This window comes from Temnothorax nylanderi, unplaced genomic scaffold, assembly GCF_030848795.1.
Source record: "Temnothorax nylanderi isolate EJ_2023f unplaced genomic scaffold, tnyl_v1.0 TNYL_tig0516_pilon, whole genome shotgun sequence".
Taxonomy (NCBI): domain Eukaryota; kingdom Metazoa; phylum Arthropoda; class Insecta; order Hymenoptera; family Formicidae; genus Temnothorax; species Temnothorax nylanderi.
Window position 1 is genome coordinate 109,075 of NW_027249578.1, and position 7,989 is coordinate 117,063.

The following is a 7,989-nucleotide window of genomic DNA, read 5'->3' on the forward strand; positions in this document are numbered from 1 at the left end:
CTCTTAGCGCCTGTGTTGACGTTGTCGGCGATGGTATGTCGCCTAAAATATATTCCGGCGTTTTTCCGGCTTTCGCAGCGTGCGGGTCTTCTTTGTCGTTAATATTGTTGTTGTTATTGTTATTGTCGTCGCTGTTTGGCCTGTCTACCAATACGTTTGTTGCCACGTCCATTTGGTCGCCATCGACAATAATTGTTATTTGATACGGCGGTTGGTCCTCCTGACTGATATACTTCGCCGCCACCGCTATCGTTGCTCGTGCCACGACTTCGTTATCGGATCTCCGTATTACCTCTACCTCCTTGTACACGGTCTCCGGGAATCCCTGTGTCTGCTCCAGTTTTCTTATCGTCTCGCAGATCTGTTGCGTTTCCAATCGCCGCTCTTGTTCTGCCTCTTGGTCGATGTCCCGTAGGTCGTTTGGGAGGTTGCGCATATACTCCTCCCCCATCGCAAGTATTCTTTGCGCCCGTTGCCGCTGCTCTGCCACCGCCACGGTATCGCGCAAATTGCGCAACAGGTCGCGTCTTCTTTCCCTCTCGGAACGTCTATCTGCTTCCATTTTTCTCACTCGATTTCGCCCGCTTTTGCACGCGTGTTGTCGCTTGAATGGTGCTCGCACGACTGCTTTTCGTTCCGCGTCGCGTTTTGCGTTCGCCGTATTCGCGCTCGCCGCGGTTTGTTTGCTTTTCGTACGTACTTCGTCGCGTAGTCTCTTCACCCGGTCGCGTTTCGCGGTCACGGTCCTCGCGCGCGCCTCGCTTTGTTTACGTCGCGCGGTGCGTACCTTGTCACGTAACGGGTGTCCTTTCTGTTTTGAACTCTTGACCGTGAGGTTTTCGGTTTGAGTGACCTTTACTCTCGCGAAACGGCCTTTTTGGTCCCGCCGTTTGTGTAACGCGCGCACTTTCGCACGCCACTTTAGCGTTTTCGGGTTTCTTAATTCCCGTTTTTTAGAAATTTCGGTCGATTTCGCGCACTCACTCCCCGTCATTGTCGACTCGATGACCACCTTCGTCGCGTTCTCGGTCGAGTTATGCGCATATTCGAACGTGGTTTCGCGTTTTACCGTGAGTTTCACTAATTCTTTTTTTTCCTTCTTCTTCCAGGTCTTCGTGGGATCTCGCCTCCTCTTCTCGGATGACTTCGTCGCCGCCGTCGTCGTCGCCGCCATCGTCGCCGTCGCCGTCTCCGTCGGATTGCTGCTCGTCGTGGGATTGTTCCAGCTGTTCGCTCACCGGGGTAAGTACCCCATTTTTTCTTCTCGTCTTTAGGCTAAATTGTTCTCCGTCTTTTAGGCTGCTGTGTATTCGGAGTCTTATACAGAAGTCTCCGTAGTCCACGGTGCTCGCGTCGCTGTCCTCTTCAGCCCTCCACATTACGTTCAGGCGTGGCGAATGTTCCTCCGTGTCGGAGATTTCGATCACGTCGTCTCGCAATGTTTCGTTTTCCGCTTCTTCTTCGCTAGATGACCTTAATATCCGATCCAGGATGGCTCTCCAGTTCTCCTCCGTTCCCCTCTCCTGCTCTTCGCGCGGTTCGGGATTCGTCAGATCACTGATCTCCACGATCTCCTGTTCGTTTTGGTTGATGTTTTCCTCGTCTGACGAGTGGATTTGTATAATTTCATCCGTCTCTCGCGGTTGGTTTCTTGTAGGCACGAACCGTCTCGTCGTGTCGCTATCCTCCTCGCTGTCTGCGTCTGATGGCTCGTAGCTTGCTTCTCCTTCGCTCTCGCGCTCCGAAACCGCACTGTCTCGTCGTTCCGCTTCGTCTGCGCTCCGCTCTTCGGAGTCCCCACCGACGCTGCTCCAGACCTCCTCGTCGCGCTCCTCTTCCTCGTCGCTGAGTTGGTCAGTGCCGTATGTATCTTCGGGGTCTTCCCCCTCCTCGTCGTTGTCGGAATACATCTGGTCGTCGGACTCCCCGTCATCTTCGATTTGGTCGGGTTCGTCCTGCTGCTCGTCGTCTTCTTCGTCGTGTCGCACAATGTCGTACGCACCTTCGGGATCTTTCCCCTCGTCGTCGGTGTCGGAATACGTCTGGTCGTCGGGCTCCCCGTCATTTTCGACTTGGTCCTGCCCGCCGTATCCCTCGTCGTCTTCGTCCTCGTCGGCCACCTCTCGCAATCGTGCTGCTCGGTGTGGTTTGATTTGTCTTGCGTTGTACATCCCGACGGTTTGCCCATCGAGGTCCTCCACTAAGTAGGCGTTTGGTCGGATGATCCTTTGTATCCTATACGGTCCCTCATACACCAGATGGATTTTTTTTGTCAACTTACGACCGGAGGCCGTTCTACGTTGATGTTTCACCCAGATCTGTTGTCCTTCATTATAAGCCGCTGTCCCATGTTTGTCGGCTTGTATCTTCCTTTTTCCGTGCCGCCTCCGCAAGCCGTTCTTTCGCTCGCTCGACTTTGTCGGCCCATGGTTGCTCTTCTGGATCTTCTCGAGGAATCAGCGTGGGATGTATCGCGCTCAAATGCCCGTTTCGTCCGTTATTTAGCTCCACCGGGGTGAATCCGTGCGACGCGTGTCGGGTATGATTAATCACTTCCTCCGCACGGTCAATGATTCTGTGCCACGCGTGCTGCCTTTGGCTAGCATACGCGCGTATGATGCGGCCTAATTCTTTCATTACGCGTTCGACTGGATTTGACTGTGGATTATATGGCGTCGTTCGCCTAACCGCGAAACCTTTTTCGGCGGCAAATTCTCGCCAACGGTTGGCCAAGAACTGGCCTCCGTTATCGGTTAAGATTGTTTGTGGTATTCCTATCTCCCGAAAAAATCGATCTTCCAAATTTTGAGTAATTGTATCGAGACGCTGGTCCTTCATAGGGAACAACCGTGTAAATTTGGAAAATTGATCCATGACAACCATTACGTACCTATACCCGTGGTGCGTAGCCGGTAGAGGACCGAATATATCTAACGACAGTGTTTCTCCCGGCGCTTCCGGTATTTGACAATATTCGGTTCCCACCGTTGGTCGCGTGTAGTATTTAGTCGCTTGACAAACCTCGCATGACGCTACCACGTCGCGTGAAATTCTCTCGAAATTCGACCCGTCAAAGTAGCGTCTCAAAAAGTCACATATTTTATCCGTGCCGAAATGTATCAATAACCGGTGAATCTCTCGCGTGATTCGCCATGTTGCTTTTCGCGGTAATGCGACCTTTTCTCCGCCCTCGCGCTTAATTCGCACTAGTCCGTCGCGTTCGTACACCATATTCGGATGGTTTAGCATCGCCTCGCGTAACATTTCCTCCTCGTCTTGTGCTTCTCGGATCACGCCGATCCATGTTTGCGTGTCCGTTCCCTGATTTATGTTACGTATCAACGCGATTCGCCTGATCTCATTTGCCGCATCCGCGTTTGTTGCCTTTCGCGATAGTACGTCCGCGATTTCGTTCTCGCGTCCTGGCAAATGTATTATCTCTAGGTCAAACTCCTGTAAGAACGTAAACCAACGTGCGATTCTGCTGTTATTTTGTACGCAGGTACTGAGAAATTTCAATGCTTGGTGGTCGGTATGTACGCGCACGTGTCGCCCTAGCAACAACGTGTGCCACTTTCTAAGTGCCCATACCAGGGCCAAGCATTCGAGTTCCGTAATCGTATAATTCACCTCTGCCCCCTTTAGGCTTCTACTGGCGTAACCCACCGTTTGTCGCGTTTCCGCCTCCGCGTTCGGCTGATACTGATACAATCTCGCGCCCAATCCCGTCCGTGCCGCGTCCACGTAAACTCCGTATTTCGCGTCCTGCCTGAACAGATATAGGTCTGGCGCCTCGCGGAACGCCTGTTTTATCTCGTTAAACGCGTTTTGTCTCTCAGTGGTCCATTCATATTTCTGGCCCTTTTTTAATAGCTCCTCCAACGGCTTGGTTAACCTCGCCAGGTTTTTGATGAATCTACGGTCCCAATTCACGAGCCCCAAAAAGGATTGTATTTGTTTCTTGTTACGGGGTCTCTCGAAATTGGCGATCGCATCGCGCGTCTCTTGGTTTATTTCCGCCTTTATTTCGTTAAAGGTATGTCCCAAGAATTTGATCTCTTCCCTGAGAAACTCACACTTGTCTCGGTTCAGTCGAAATCCGGCTTTCTCCATTTTTTTCCAGTACCCATTCCAAGTGGATCAAGTGCTCCTCCAATGAGTCTGAGGCAATCAGCACATCGTCGAGGTACACCAGCAAGAAATCCTGGTCTCCCAACGCCCCGTGCATGGCTCGGGTAAACGATGCTCCGGATGTTTTTAGCCCGAATGGCATACGCTTAAATACGTATGTTTGTCCGTCGAAGAAGAATCCGGCGTACTTCATGGATTCTGCCGTGAGTGGTATCTGCCAAAAAGCATGGCTAACATCCAGCGTGGAAAAATACTTTTTCTTTCCTATCCGTCGAAATATCTCTTCTATGGTTGGTGGTTGGGCATGATCGTTCGCCATTTGCTTATTTATTTCCCGTGCGTCCAAGCACAATCGAATGTCGCCGTTCTTCTTCATCACCACCACCAGTGGATTTACAAATTGCGTTGCTTGTTTTCGCACAATGCCTTTTCGTTCGAGCTCTTGGATATATTTCCTTACACGATTCATATGAACTTCCGGTATTGGATACGTTTTCTTCTTATATGGACGTGTTATATTCATTTCTATCCGGTGTTCATAATGGTTCACTCGACCGATTTCCCCGTTGAACAATTGGGCGTGGTTATCCAAAATTTCCTGCAATTGTCTGGTTGCTTCGTCACGTTCGATAATACTCACGCGCATGATTGGGTTAATTGTTTTTCGAAATCTGACGTCAATCTCGTCGTCACAGGCTAGCATCATACGATACTTTACCAGAAAATCGATTCCCAATACTACTTCGTATGCCAGATTTTCGACAATGAAAAACTCGTGCGTATAGCGTTCGTTTTTATATCCAAACGTGATACTTACTTTGCTGGTAATCGTGGATCCCTTCTCCGAAAATGCCCCTCTCAACGTGAATTTCCTGATCGGTAACAATTCCATTTCTTCGTCCGATTCTCGTAATTGATCGTAAAATGCACGTGTCATGGCCGTGACCTGCGCTCCGGTGTCGATAAGCGCCTTCGTGCTACATCTGCCGAACCTCATCTCAATCATCGGTACGTCCGGTTGTTCGACCTTCGCCGCTTGTCCTCTCGCGATATCGTCGTCGAGCTCGCGAATGATTTCGCGCGTCCTCATTATGTTGACTGGCCCGATTTCTCGCTCGGTCGTCAATTCTTCGTCCGCCCCTGCTGTCTCATGACGGTTCTCAACCTCGTCGCGTGTGATCGCGCAACACTTTCGGTCGATCGCGTATTCGTCGTTGTTGGTGCTCTCCCCGTCATCGCTCGTCGGATCGTCATCGTCGTTTCGATCGCGCTCATCGTCATCCACGTGTCCCTCCGCCGTTATCGCGGCCAATTTACGCCCGCTTGCATTAGCCGCATTCGGTTTTCCCGAATAATTCGATTTACCGTACGCACCGCGTTCGCGATTGCGTTCGTTTTCTCTCTCACGCGTATACCGCGTGACTCTCGGTTTCCCTTCATTATCGTCGCTGTCCGGTAATTCGACGATGTCGACGTCCCCTTTGCCTTTTACCTCGGGCGATGCCGCTTTCCTCCAGCCGTACGACTTGTTTTGCGACTGTTGTCCCGGTTGGGCAGCCGCGTCGCGTCTGTTGGGATTGTTGTAACGACCTCCGGCCCTTTGGTTATTCACGTTCGCGCTTTGGTTAGTCGGTCTCGTCGTATTCGCTACCCTTCCAGCGTCTCTCCGGTTAAAGGACGATTTCGCGTCGCCAGCGTTGGCTCGTCTCGCCTCCCCGCGCAATCTACGGGTCTCGCGCTCGTTTTCTATGGTATCGAGCATTGCCACCATATCGTTGACCAGTCTTGACCACGGATGGTCTTAGTTCACGCGCAACGTCCGCATCATAATGCTCGCGCACCGTCTGAACAATTTCTTCGTCGCTCATCGGTGGTAGGAGTGTCTTGGCCTGTCGGGCAACGCTCAACGCATATTCGGCCATCGACAATTGTTCTTCGTTCGGTCGGTATTTCCCGAAATATACCTTTTGCCTGAATCGCATTTGCGCCTGACAGCCCCAATACGTTTGCGTAAACTGTCTTTTGAGTTCGTCTATGTCCTCCGGCTGTTGTAACTCGAACCATTGGCTCGCCGCGCCACGCATGCAACGTCCGAAATAGTGCATTTGCTCGTCCTCCGGGACGTTCTCATATAACGCGAGTTTTTCAAATTTTTGCAAGAATCGTATCGGATTCTGTTTATCGCTCTTTCCGCGATATATTAATTCATCGAATGGATTTTTTATCCACCCTCCGCGAGGTAATCTCACTCTCAACGGTACCAGGTCTAACGACGTTTCCGCTCGCGCTCGCATATCGTCGAAAACACGGGAGTCATTTCTATGGTCGTGCTTTTCGCCCGGCACTGACTCGCGTCCGCTCCGATTGTCATCGATATACCGCCTCGCTTCGCGTTGACCTTGCCGCATTTGTTCGAGTTCCTCGGCCATTTGTCGCATTTGCATTATGAGTTCCGCGTTTTGTTGGAGTAACTCTTGGTTCGCTACCTCCGCGCGTTGGTTACTCAAATTTAATGCGCGATTGTTTTCCCCTTCTACGTTTTGCTCACCTTGTCGCTGCTGCTCCTGGTTTTCCATATTGCCCACGTTATCCTGATAGACAATGATGGGTCTGGTATTTCGATTTACGCTTTCCCTCGCGTTACGTAAGATTTGATCTTCCGGTATCGCCGGTCCGTGAGATCTTGTATGCGCTCCTATCGGGGAATGCTGCAGATTTGGCATCCCCGACGCGGATTTCGATCTCGTTCGTTTGCCACGGTTTGGCCTTTTCGGTCCCGTTTTGCCGTTTTTCGCGTACGTTCTCGACTTTTCGCTCTTTGCGATCACTTCTTTCCGGCGCCCGTAACGTCCGTACGTGTTTCGTCCGCGTTGGTTTTCGATCGTGTGCACCCCCTTCACTATTCCGGCGCTACGATCACGCGTAACCTTTTACGCACGTTTTTACAACGTTCGCGCGTCTCGCTTTTCGTGTCGCTGTCGCGTAGTCCTTGGAACGATTTACCGTTAGTTTATGCAACTATCGTTTTTGACGTTTTTCGCCCACCCGGTATGTGAAGCTTCGCTTTCGTTCGTCGCGACTAACGCCCCACCCGGTATATTTCAGCTTACGCTCGACCGCCGTATACTCTATGTAACGGGTGTCGCTTATGCTTGGGAGTTATTTTATATTCTCCCGTGTTCTAATTTCCCTCTTACGGAACTACCTATTCTCCGCGCTATGTGCCGATTCGCGTGGAATATCCGTACCCTCGTTAACGCGATTGGTTAATTGTCACGATAAATTTTCGGTTCTCGCGACTTCGCGTCTTGTGTGGCGCACGTTGTTGCGATATTCCTTACACGCGTGCTATCGAATGCACCTTTTTCCGCGCTACGACTCACCTTTCTTTTCCCACAGTACCTATGGATTCCGCGTTACGCTTTTGTAATACGACCTTTATGCGGCTCTGTGCCTAAGGCCCGATGGACAACGTCGTACGTTCTCCACGCGATTTTTTGATGCCACGAACTAAATACTGTTATTCGCGACTTCGCGTCCTTTATCGCACGTTGTTATACGCTCCCACCAAACTCTTAATTCGCACGCCTTCATTCGGTCTTCGTATTTCATTAAGCGTATTACGCTTTCCAAATTCTCGCAAGAAACTTCGGTTTCTGTACCGACTATTATATTCGAACGGTTTTTCTCGCACGCTGCGATTCGCACGCAATTCGATTACGCGTGTCCTGTCACGGTCGCCAGGTTTTACGGGTTTTTGCCCTGCCGTGCGCCAGGCAAGCGATCGGTGCGGGTTTTACTCCGCTTCTTTTTCGAAATTGCAGGGTCACGCCCTATCGTCACGTACGCGTCACCGCG